General features: G+C 42.6%; 1 non-coding gene across 1 annotated transcript; it reads right to left on the reverse strand.

Annotated features, from left to right (window-relative positions):
• Window positions 1-1371: 1371 nt before the first annotated feature.
• LOC121225352 (small nucleolar RNA R71) lies at window positions 1372-1477 on the reverse strand. The gene has a single exon (XR_005923216.1). It is a non-coding gene; the product is annotated as a small nucleolar RNA R71 (small nucleolar RNA).
• Window positions 1478-12887: the final 11410 nt, after the last annotated feature.

Here is a 12887-nt window from a genome sequence, read left to right on the forward strand (position 1 = left end):
GACAAGCTCTTATTCAGAGGAGGAATAGACCCTGTCTAAGAGTACATTTGTCATAATTAAGCGGAGTTGATTGCGAGCCTAGACATAGGGTGACAAGATTTTGCCGGATTAGGGTGAAACCTAATAAGAGGATCCATAGATCGAGTTAATGCAACCCTAGAGTGTTAATTAGAGAAAAGTCTTGGTTATTCAATCTAGGGATTAGACGTTGTTAGTCTTGAATAGGGATAATAACATAACTTAGGAATCTCTACTGAACAAGTTGAATGAATAAATCGTCCAAATTCGGAGCCAGAATAACAAGTAAAGTCTAGGTGGATTTTTCTTTAGGTATTGTCTTAAGTCAATCAATTATCCCCAAAAGAAATTCCCCAATTCTTTTCTCTGTAAGTTCTTAGTTTAGATAATTAGTTAATTAAAACAAAAACCTCTTTATTTTTAGGCTAGATAATAAAACGACAGTCATTACTAGTACTTTTAGTTCCTTTGGGTTCGACAATCCGGTCTTGCTAAAACTATACTACTGTTCGATAGGTACACTTGCCTACATCCCGATGATAGTTAGTTTTAAGAATGATTAATTATAAATTTTTAAAACCTATCACGAAATAACACGATCAAGTTTTTGGCGTCGTTGTCGGGGAACTAAGATATTAGGAACGCTCAATTTTTATTACTTTAGCCATTTATTTTTCGTGCAATTTAATTTTATATTATTATTACTTACTTATTTACTTTTTCCTATTATTATTACTTACTTATTTACTTTTTCCTTCTCTTGGCAGGTTTTTATAGTTTATGACTAGGAGAAACCCGTCAGGACCACTACTTTTTGACGAAGAAATAGATCGTACAGTTCGAAGAAATCAAAGAGAGATAAGGTGAAGCTTAAGATACAGAGAGAATGAGCAAGAAGACGGTACTCAACCTCCAACAAAAGAGATGGTTGAAAACCAAGGCAATCAGCTACCTCCTACAATTGCGGTTGATCAAAATCCTGCTCCACGAACTATGTATGATTATGCTAAACCTTCTTTAACAGGAACTGAATCAAGCATAGTTAGACCTGCTGCAGCTGCAAATACTTTTGAATTAAAACCTAACACTATTCAAATGATACAACAATTTGTTCAGTTTGATGGTTTGCAAGATAAGGATCCCAACACTTATTTAGCCAACTTCTTAGAACTATACGATACATTTAAAATTAATGGCGTTTCTGATGATGCCATACGTCTTCGGTTGTTTCCCTTTCATTGAGGAACAAAGCTAAACAGTGGTTGAACTTGTTACCACGAGGGTCAATTACTACTTGGGAACAAATGACTGAAAAATTTTTACTAAAATATTTTCCACCGGCTAAAACGGCTAAATTACATAATGATATCTCTTCTTTTGTGTAGATGGATTTAGAAACACTCTACGATGCATGGGAGAGATACAAGGACCTTTTGAGAAGATGCCCCTACTATGGGTTACCGCTTTGGATCCAAGTACAAACATTTCACAATGGCCTGAATCATTCGACTCGGCAAATGGTTGACGCAGCTGCGGGTGGAACCATCAACAATAAAACACGGAAGATGCCTATGAGTTTATAGACGAGATGTCACTGAATAACTATCAGTGGCAAGTCATGAGGACAAAGCCAACAAAAACAGTCGGCATTTATAACGTTGATTCAATCACCATGCTCTCTAATCAGGTAGAACTCTTAAATAAAAAGATTGATGGTTTTCTTAATTCTTCGCAGGTTCACCCAGTAATGCAGTGCGAAACAAGTAGAGGTGGAACAAACCATTCGGAACACCAACCTTATGGCCACAACATGGATAACGAGCAATTAAACTACATGGGTAATAACCCTCGACCTCAAAACAATCCATATAGTAACACTTATAATGCAGGTTGGAGGAACCACCCCAATTTCTCGTGGGGCGGTCAAGGAAATCAAAGACCACAACATCCTCCGGGCTACCAACAACCACCCTACCAACAGGAAAAGAAGCCAAACCTTGAAGAGATGCTCTCAAAGTTTATATCAGTGTCAGAAACCTCTTTTCAGAACACCGAGACAGCACTTAAAAATTAACAAGCGTCGATCCAAGGGCTCGAAACTCAGATAGGCCAACTTTCCAAACTAATCTCCGAACGACTACAAGGTAGTTTGCCAAGTAATACTGAACCTAACTCAAGGGAACAACTCAATGCAATTAATATTCGAGATGACGAAGGAGTTGTTGAGCCTGAACCAGAACCGAGGCAAGAAACTGTGGTAAGCAAAGGTCAAGGTAAGGTAGATCAAAATACAAACAAACCAGTGACTGTCAAATATAAACCTCGTGTTCCATACCCCAACGCGACAAGGAAAGACCGCTCAGATGAACAATTTGGTAAATTCCTTAAACTCTTAAAAAAATTACATATTAACTTACCGTTTATTGAAGCTCTATCGCAGATACCAAATGCAATGAAATTTTTAAAAGAACTTTTAGCAAATAAGTGGAAGTTGGACGAGGCGTCGCATGTGGAGCTGAACGCAGTTTGCTCAGCCATTCTCCAAAATAAACCTAACAAACTAAAAGACCCAGGGAGCTTTACTATTCCTTGCTTAATTGGTAGTGTAGATGTTAATCATGCATTAGCTAACCTAGGGGCTAGTATCAACGTCATGCCTTACAAAATGTTTAAGCAACTAGGTCTCGGGAAACCCAAATAGACTAGGATGAGAATTCAATTAGCAGATAAAACTATAAGATTCCCTAAAGGTATTATTGAAGATGTGCTAGTTAAAATCGATAAATTTATATTTCCCGTTGACTTTATTGTTCTAGACATAGAAGAGGATAGCAACACTCCCTTAATTCTAGGAAGGCCCTTTTTAGCAACTGCTAAAACCATCATTGATGTTGGCACAGGTGAACTCACACTCCGGGTGTGTAACATCCTGATTTTCGGATTTATTCGCGGTTTTCAATATTGTGTAAAGTTTTTAAAATTTCGTATTTGGATGTGAAATTAATATTTTGAGTAGGTAAATGGGCTTATAGAAGGCCCATGTGTTGGCCAAAACCCGGTTGGATTTTTGAATTTTGGACTTAAAAGGTTAGGGGTTCTGGCTAAGTGGCCCTTAAGTGGAGTGATGGGTAAATTGCATCACAAAAAGAGCCTTAGTAAAGTGGCAAGGGTGACGCCACTAGGCTCCTAAAAAGGTGGCGTGTGGAGCATTGGGGAAGGCATGGGATCGATTCCCTGTGTTGACAAATAGATGCATTCATTTTTTAAGTGCAGGAGGGGTAAGTGTGGGAGTCCAAGTGGATTCTGCTAAAGGAAAGTTTGAATCAGTCCAAATGCTTGAATTAAGGAGTGATAAGGGGAAAGATTTAAGGGATTGGGTGAGAGACTGGGAGTTGGCCGAATTTAGGGAATTGAAGAGGGAAAATTCGGTAAAAGGTTTAGGTTAATATTTCGGCACCTAGGGCTTTGTGAGGTGCCGTTTTTCTTCTGCTCAGGCACCACAAGGGTTTTTTTTTCTCTCTTTTCCTCTCTAGCCGAAACTTTCACCTATCCTGTTCTTCTTTCTTTACCTCCTTCTCCAAAGCCATCCATCAAACCTGCTATTCATTAGCACCTTTGCCGAAGTCGCAAAAGCCGAAATCCTGCAATCACTGCTTGTGCCGATTTCTTCAAAGCCAGGTCCTTCTATGTTCTTTTGTTTTTATTAAATCTACGATTATCTTTTCTTAATCCTAGATACCTGACGGCAATTCTACTTCAAGGTCATAGCCTCATATCGTCATCTCCTTCACCACCCAAAAGCCGAAAGTACCGTTGGTTTAGGGGCCTATAGCCGAAACTTCTTCAACCCTTGGATTCGGGTTTTACCATTGTTCTAAGGATAAATCTGCACCGGATTACGTGGAAATCAAGTAGGAGTAAGGGGTAAGTACTTATCATCTCGGATCTGTTCTTATTTTATGATGTTAGGAAAGCCGAAATCCCTAAAAATTAGGGAGGCTGTCGATTTGAGCATAAGGCTTTAAGGGTTTGTAACTGATGTTTTCTTTCGGTGATTAGAGTCTTCTTAAGTGTTGGATCAAAAGCGTGAATCATTGGAGCAATCAGATTCGGAACTAGCTATCGATTTTGGCAAAAAGGTAAGGGTTCAAAGGCTTTTTAGGAACATGGTTCGACTTTGGTTGAGCAAGTTTTGGGTTTAGTGATTACGGTTTGTAAATAAGAACTGTACTAATCAATTGTAGGACATCAAAAGGGATCTCAGTAGCAGTCATCGCGAATCAGGTGTGTACCGAACACCCTTTCTTAGTTCAATTCGGCAAAAGCCGAAATACCGAAATTTCCAGCATTTCATGGGCTGTGAGTATGCGAATGCTCTCAAGACGTAGAGTAAATGTTAGATCTCGCACCGCAAGGTGGTAAGTAAGTTTGTGTGACGTCTTAACGTACTTCAGAAAAAGAGGGCCTCGATGGGCCAAAATTGGGCCTAATGGGCTTACGGACCAATATGGGTAAGAGATGGGCAAATTAGCCTGTTAGTTAGATGGTGGAACCAAACTGCATAAAACTGTTGAAAATTACTGAAATAGCTTGTGTAGTTGCGTAAGTACGAAATTACCCCTAAATAGCATAATTACCGAAATACCCCTAGGGTTTAAATTGGCTAAACTGCATGATTGATTAATACTGTATTGTACATGATATGCTTTATTAATATATGTTGCATGGGATTGGGGGTATTGATGGAGGAAGTGTTGAAAGTGGTTCATCCACGTACTGGAGGCTTTGCCTCAACTTACTGATATTTGAGCAGCGTTGCTGCAACTGTGGAGTGTAGGGCTGGGTGGGTTGAGATATTCCCCACATGGAGTGTAGGGCTGGTACGGGGCAGTGTAGCGGTTGGTGGGTTGAGTAGTCTCCCCAGATGGGTTTGCATGCATTACTACTATTGTTACCTATGTTACTGAACTGGGCCTATGGGCCACACTGTTTTGTAAAAAGAGGCTAAGGCCTTGCTACTGTATTTTGAAAAGGGCTTCGGTCGACTGTGTTCTGTTATCTGAATAGGGCTTAGGCCCAATGGGCTCGAGCTGATTTGGGCTTTGGATGGGTTTCTGTATACACTGAGTTTTCCCAAACTCACCCCTTTTTTTTTCCTTCCATCCTTGCAGGTGAGCCCTAGTTGGTGGACTTGGAGCTGGGCAGGATTCGGAGTGGCCACACGTTTTCTGCAAATTCGTTTTCTTCTGGTGAACTAGATTTTCCATATTTTTCGTTTATGGTTTTGGGTTTTTGTAATAAGGCCGCTAATTATTTTTATGGTTTGGGTTGTTTCTTTATTATTTAATTCTATTATGATAAAACTGATCTATGATAACTAACGAAATAGATTAGCTCTAGGACGCGTTTTCAAAAACACTAAGTGATTTCAAAATAACACGAATACAAGTAAGACTTCCGCTAAGCAAACGTTTTCAACCTTAATCATTTTCTTAAGATGGACATAACCAAACGGTTTTCTCAAAATTATACGAGATGTTAGAGTGTGGCAATGGCGGTGTGCATGTCTAGGATTGGATCCGAAGGGAGCTTGGTACTTAAGCAGTCCGACGGACTCACCTCCTCTTCTTCCTGGTTTCCTACCTGGTGCACAGCTTTCATTCACTTTAACCTACTTTTAAAAGTGTCTTTTACAACACCAACTAAGTTTTCCAACTAAGTAATACGGAATGTTTTGAACGCTTCGATGTGGCGCATCAGATCCGGTCATAACGTCTAGGCTGGGTTTGGGGTGTTACATTTAGTGGTATCAGAGCCTGGTTGCAACAACTCGGCTGTGGATCGGGTCCAAAAATCTTTTAAAAAAAAGGTTTTTCTATAAATTTTTCAAAGATGTTCAAAGTTTTTCTATTGAACGAGGTTAAATCAATAGTTTTAAAATAAAAGTGTTTTCAAATGAAATCTTTTTATTTTCGGTAAACAAAAACATGGGTTTTTTATGGACTGATAAAGAGGTGGCACACTGAATCCTCGGCACCAAGTCTGTAAGTGTTCTTTTTCTGCTTTAAATATTTATATGGAACTGGACTGGAAATAATACTATAGATAGTACTGAGCCTTAGAGATAGTGCTATTGATAAGGTAGTATTAGGGCTACAAAACTGGGACCGTAGCTAAATTGTGATTGCGCGAAAATAACTCTGAACTCTATCTGTTCATAAGACATTCTGTAACAAACAGTGGAACTAGTAAACTAATGTCATAAAATTCGTAATCAGATAAATCGTTATGAGTACAAGGGCTACTCGAGGAAGAGGCTGTGGTCGAGGCCGAGGTAGCACTCAAGCTGGATCTGCGTCATCTGAACACATGCCAGCTGGCGAGGTACGTCTACCACCGGTTAATGAAAATGGGTCGTATGACCGGGCTGCAGGGGATGACGCTCTGTCTCAGGCCATGTTGAGGGTTTCAGAAAGGGTGGCCGGAGCTAACATCGGGCCCATGAATAGGGGGTCCATTTCTGAATGCCTTCGGGCCAACGGAGCTGAGATTTTTAGGGACGTATCTGGAGTGGCCCCAAATGTGGCTGAGTACTGGTTGGAAGCCACAGAGCAGATCATAGATGACCTGGACTGCTCAGTAGAACAGAAGTTGAAAGGGGCAGTGTCGTTGCTGCGGGATGAAGCGTATGAGTGGTGGATTACTGTGAGAGAGGGTACCCCAGCTGAGAGGGTAACATGGGAGCTGTTTAAACAGACCTTTAAGGCAAAATATGTTGGAGCTAGCTATGTGGATGCACGCAGAAAGGAGTTCTTGAATCTGACTTAGGGAAATAAGACCATTGCTGAATATGAGGCGGACTTTCTACGATTGAGTCGGTATGCTAATGGCATCGTTTCCACCGAATACGAGCGCAGCGTTCGTTTTGAGAATGGTCTCAGAGATGAGTTAAGGGTGCTCATAGCTCCGCAGAGAGAGCGAGATTTCGCTGCACTGGTAGAGAAGGCTAAGATAGCCGAGGAGGTGAAACGAACTGAACGAAAGAATCATGATAGGGATCGGAATCGGTTCAGGAGGGATGCTGGACCAGCGGGTGCTGCAAATCAAAATGTTAAGAGAGCTAGGATGGAGGAACCGGTTCGAGCAGTTTCGATGAACACAGGTAGACCGCAAGCTTGTGGGGATTGCGGTAGAATGTATCAAGGAGAGTGCTGGAAGCGTTCTAGGGCTTGTCTTCGTTGTGGGTCTAAGGAACATAGGATTAAAGATTGTCCTAGGAGGGCCACTCAGGCTCAGGGGGCCGAACAAGGGGCGGTGCGACCGGCTCAACCTGTGAGGGATGGACCGCCGCTGCCAAGAGGTAGTGGACAAGGTTGCGGGGGTAATGGCCGTGGACGTGGGGCACCTGGCAGGGGTATTGGTAACGCGGATGCTCGTCAGCCAGCTTTGGTGTATGCTGCTCGCTGTCGCGAGGAGGGTGACGCACCTGATGTCATAACTGGTACGTTTTTTATATATGGTGTACCTTATACTGCTCTGATATATGTGGGATCAACCCATTCATATGTGGCATATAACATTTCTGGGGTACTGGGTGTGCATTCCGAGGAGACTGTATGTGGGGTGTCTGTGATAAGTCCTTTAGGTCATTCGGTTAAGGTAGAGAAACTCTTCAAGGAGGTGCCTCTGGAGATTCAAGGTGGGGTTTTTTGTGGGGATTTGATGGAATTACCGCTTGAAGAATTCGATTTGATACTAGGGATGGATTGGTTGACCCAGCATAAGGCAACTTTGGATTGTGCAGCTAAGAGGATGGTGTTAAGGACTGTCAATAATGAAGAGATAATGATTATTGGAGAACGGAGGGATTACTTAGCCAATGTAGTATCGGCGTTGAGGGCTGAGAAACTGATGCGCAAGGGGTGCGAGGCATATCTAGCTTTGGTAAGCCAAGCTGAAATTGAGGATCTGACTGTGGAGACCATCAGAACTGTTAGGGAATTCCGGGATGTTTTTTCGGAAGAGCTTCCTAGATTACCTCCGAATCGGGAAGTCGAGTTTGGAATCGATTTGTTGCCGGGAACAGCTCCAGTATCTATTGCACCCTATAGGATGGCACCGAAGGAGTTGGTGGAACTGAAGGCTCAAATCCAAGAGTTGTTAGATAGAGGCTTCATTAGGCCTAGTGTGTCTCCTTGGGGAGCACCGATCCTGTTTGTGAAGAAAAAGGACGAAATGATGCGCATGTGTATCGATTATCGCCAGTTGAACAAACTAACGATTAAGAATAAGTATCCACTACCAAGGATTGACGATCTGTTTAATCAACTCAGGGGAGCTTCAGTATTCTCCAAAATCGATCTTCGTTCGGGATACCATCAGCTAAGGGTAAAAGAAGGGGATATTCATAAGACAGCATTCCGAACTCGATATGGACATTATGAGTTTGTGGTCATGCCGTTTGGGCTGACGAACGCACCTGCAGCTTTTATGGATCTGATGAATCGAGTATTCCAACCTTACTTGGATCGGTTCGTAGTCGCCTTTATCGACGATATCCTGGTATACTCTGAAACGGAGGCGAAGCATGATGAGCATCTCCGTACTATGCTGCAAGTGTTAAGGGAAGAGGAGCTCTATGCGAAATTCAGCAAGTGTGAATTCTGGTTGAGGGAGGTTACCTTCCTAGGGCATGTGGTCTCTGCCGAGGGGATTAAGGTGGATCCTCGTAAAATTGAAGCGATTCTGGAATGGAAGCCACCTAGGTCAGTATCGGAAATTCGGAGTTTCCTAGGGTTGGCAGGTTACTACAGAAGGTTTGTGGAGAGTTTCTCGGTAATGGCGGCACCCTTGACAAAACTCATAAAGAAAGGAGTACCATTTGTCTGGACCGAGAAACAGCAAAAAGCTTTTGATCGGTTGAAAAAGGTATTGACCGAAGCGCCAGTGTTGATTCAACCGGTGTCTGGGAAGGACTTTACTGTATACAGCGATGCGTCGCATGTGGGGTTAGGTTGCGTACTGATGCAAGAGGGCAAGGTGGTCGCTTATGCATCGCGAGAGCTTAAGGCTCCTGAGGTGAATTACCCTACGCATGATTTGGAGCTAGCAGCGGTGATTTTTGCATTAAAAATTTGGAGACACTACTTATATGGGGAGAAGTGCATCATATACACATATCATAAAAGCTTAAAGTATCTGTTGACTCAGAAGGAGTTGAACCTTAGGCAACGTAGATGGGTGGAGTTGCTTAAAGATTACGACTGCTCGATAGAGTACCACCCAGGAAAGGCTAATGTGGTGGCGGATGCGTTGAGTCAAAGGGTTGTTACTGATTTGAGAGCCTTGTTCGCACGATTAAGTCTGTACGACGATGGAAGCTTGTTGGCAGAACTGCAAGTAACGCCTACTTGGACTGAGCAGATTAAGGAAAAATAGTTGAAGGACGATTCATTAGCTCTCCGGTTCCAGCAAGTTAAGAATGGTGAGAACGAGGATTTTGGGTTGAACACTGAAGGAGTTCTGTGCTTCCGTGGAAGGGTTTGTATTCCAAAGGACCCTGAATTGAGGCAGATAATTCTGAAAGAGGCTCATGGTGGACTCTGTGCCATGCATCCTGGAGGGAATAAGTTATATCGAGACTTGCGAGAGATGTACTGGTGGCCCGGATTAAAACAAGAGGTGACTGAATTTGTTGGGAAATGTTTGACGTGCCAGCAGGTTAAGGCTGAGCACCAATTACCTTCGGAATTATTGCAACCTGTGAAAATTCCGCTATGGAAGTGGGAAAGAGTGACAATGGACTTTGTGAGTGGGTTACCTTTGACACCCACCAAGAAAGATTCGGTGTGGGTGGTTGTGGATCGGTTAACAAAATCTGCTCATTTTATACCTGTTCGTACCGACTACTCACTGCAAAAGTTGGCCAAGTTATATGTAGCGGAGGTAGTGCGACTGCATGGGGTACCAGTGTCGATAATTTCTGATCGAGACCCTAGGTTTACATCTCGATTTTGGCGGAAGTTGTAGGAAGCGTTGGGTACACGATTGGATTTTAGCACCGCTTTTCACCCACAGACAGATGGACAGTCAGAAAGGGTTATTCAGGTTCTGGAAGATATGTTGAGAGGTTGTATCATTGATTTTCGTGGAAGTTGGGAGAACTACTTGCCATTAGCGGAGTTTGCTTACAATAACAGCTATCAAGCAAGTATTCAGATGGCACCATATGAAGCGCTCTATGGGCGAAGATGTCGTACGCCGACGTGTTGGACAGAGTTGGGTGAACGACAAGTGCTTGGACTGGAATTGGTGGCAGACACTGAAAGCAAGGTTAGGCTGATAAGGGATCGGTTAAATGAGGCATCCGATAGACAGAAGTCGTATGCGGATCTGAAGCGCAAAGAGATTGAGTTCGCTGTTGGGGATATGGTTTTCTTGAAGGTTTCCCCTTGGAAGAAAATTTGGAGATTTGGTAAGAAGGGCAAGTTGAGCCCACGGTTTATTGGGCCTTACCGAATTGTTAAGCGGGTTGGACCAGTGGCTTATCAGCTAGAGTTACCACCAGAACTGCATCGTATCCATGACGTTTTTCATGTATCCATGCTGAGGAGGTATCGATCTAACCCAACTCATATCATACCAGTCGCAGAAATCAAGGTACAGTCAGATTTAACTTTCGAAGAGGAACCTGTGCAAATACTTGATCGTGACGTCAAGGTGTTGAGAAGGAAATCATTCCACTAGTGAAAGTACTTTGGAGGAACCATGGCAAAGAAGAAGCTACTTGGGAGACTGAGGAGGCTATGCGTCAACAGTACCCTCAACTGTTCTAATAAGGTAAAATTTCGAGGTCGAAATTTCTTTAAGGAGGGTAGAGTTGTAACATCCTGATTTTCGAATTTATTCGCGGTTTTCAATATTTTGTAAAGTTTTTAAAATGTCGTATTTGAATGTGAAATTAATATTTTGAGTAGGTAAATGGGCTTATAGAAGGCCCATGTGTTGGCCAAAACCCGGTTGGATTTTTGAATTTTGGACTTCAAAGGTTAGGGGTTCTGGCTAAGTGGCCCTTAAGTGGAGTGATGGGTAAATTGCATCACAAAAAGAGCCTTAGTAAAGTGGCAAGGGTGACGCCACTAGGCTCCTAAAAAGGTGGCGTGTGGAGCATTGGGGAAGGCATGGGATCGATTCCCTGTGTTGAAAAATAGATGCATTCATTTTTTAAGTGCAGGAGGGGTAAGTGTTGGAGTCCAAGTGGATTCTGCTAAAGGAAAGTTTGAATCAGTCCAAATGCTTGAATTAAGGAGTGATAAGGGGAGAGATTTAAGGGATTGGGTGAGAGACTGGGAGTTGGCCGAATTTAGGGAATTGAAGAGGAAAAATTCAGCAAAGGGTTTAGGTTAATATTTCGGCGCCTAGGGCTTTGTGAGGTGCCGTTTTTCTTCTGTTCAGGCACCCCAAGGGTTTTCCTTTTCTCTCTTTTCCTCTCTAGCCAAAAATTTCACCTATCCTGTTCTTCTTTCTTTACCTCCTTCTCCAAAGCAGTCCATCAAACCTGCTATTCATCAGCACCTTTGCCGAAGTCGCAAAAGCCGAAATCCTGCAATCACTGCTTGTGCCGATTTCTTCAAAGCCAGGTCCTTCTATGTTCTTTTGTTTTTTTTAAATCTACGATTATCTTTTCTTAATCCTAGATACCTGACGGCAATTCTACTTCAAGGTCATAGCCTCATATCGTCATCTCCTTCACCACCCAAAAGCCGAAAGTACCGTTGGTTTAGGGGCCTATAGCCGAAACTTCTTCAACCCTTGGATTCGGGTTTTACCATTGTTCTAAGGATAAATCTGCACCGGATTACGTGGAAATCAAGTAGGAGTAAGGGGTAAGTACTTATCATCTCGGATCTGTTCTTATTTTATGATGTTAGGAAAAGCCGAAATCCCTAAAAATTAGGGAGGCTGTCGATTTGAGCATAAGGCTTTAAGGGTTTGTAACTGATGTTTTCTTTCGGTGATTAGAGTCTTCTTAAGTGTTGGATCAAAAGCGTGAATCATTGGAGCAATCAGATTCGGAACTAGCTATCGATTTTGGCAAAAGGTAAGGGTTCAAAGGCTTTTTAGGAACATGGTTCGACTTTGGTTGAGCAAGTTTTGGGTTTAGTGATTACGGTTTGTAAATAAGAACTGTACTAATCAATTGTAGGACATCAAAAGGGATCTCAGTAGCAGTCATCGCGAATCAGGTGTGTACCGAACACCCTTTCTTAGTTCAATTCGGCAAAAGCCGAAATACCGAAATTTCCAGCATTTCATGGGCTGTGAGTATGCGAATGCTCTCAAGACGTAGAGTAAATGTTAGATCTCGCACCGCAAGGTGGTAAGTAAGTTTGTGTGACGTCTTAACGTACTTCAGAAAAAGAGGGCCTCGATGGGCCAAAACTGGGCCCAATGGGCTTACGGACCAATATGGGTAAGAGATGGGCAAATTAGCCTGTTAGTTAGATGGTGGAACCAAACTGCATAAAACTGTTGAAAATTTCTGAAATAGCTTGTGTAGTTGCGTAAGTACGAAATTACCCCTAAAGAGCATAATTACCGAAATACCCCTAGGGTTTAAATTGGCTAAACTGCATGATTGATTAATACTGTATTGTACATGATATGCTTTATTAATATCTGTTGCATGGGATTGGGGGTATTGATGGAGGAAGTATTGAAAGTGGTTCATCCACGTACTGGAGGCTTTGCCTCAACTTACTGATATTTGAGCAGCGTTGCTGCAACGGTGGAGTGTAAGGCTGGGTGGGTTGAGATATTCCCCACATGGAGTGTAGGGCTGGTACGGGGCAGTGTAGCGGTTGGTGGGT

Source organism: Gossypium hirsutum, chromosome A03 (genome assembly GCF_007990345.1).
Source record: "Gossypium hirsutum isolate 1008001.06 chromosome A03, Gossypium_hirsutum_v2.1, whole genome shotgun sequence".
Taxonomy (NCBI): domain Eukaryota; kingdom Viridiplantae; phylum Streptophyta; class Magnoliopsida; order Malvales; family Malvaceae; genus Gossypium; species Gossypium hirsutum.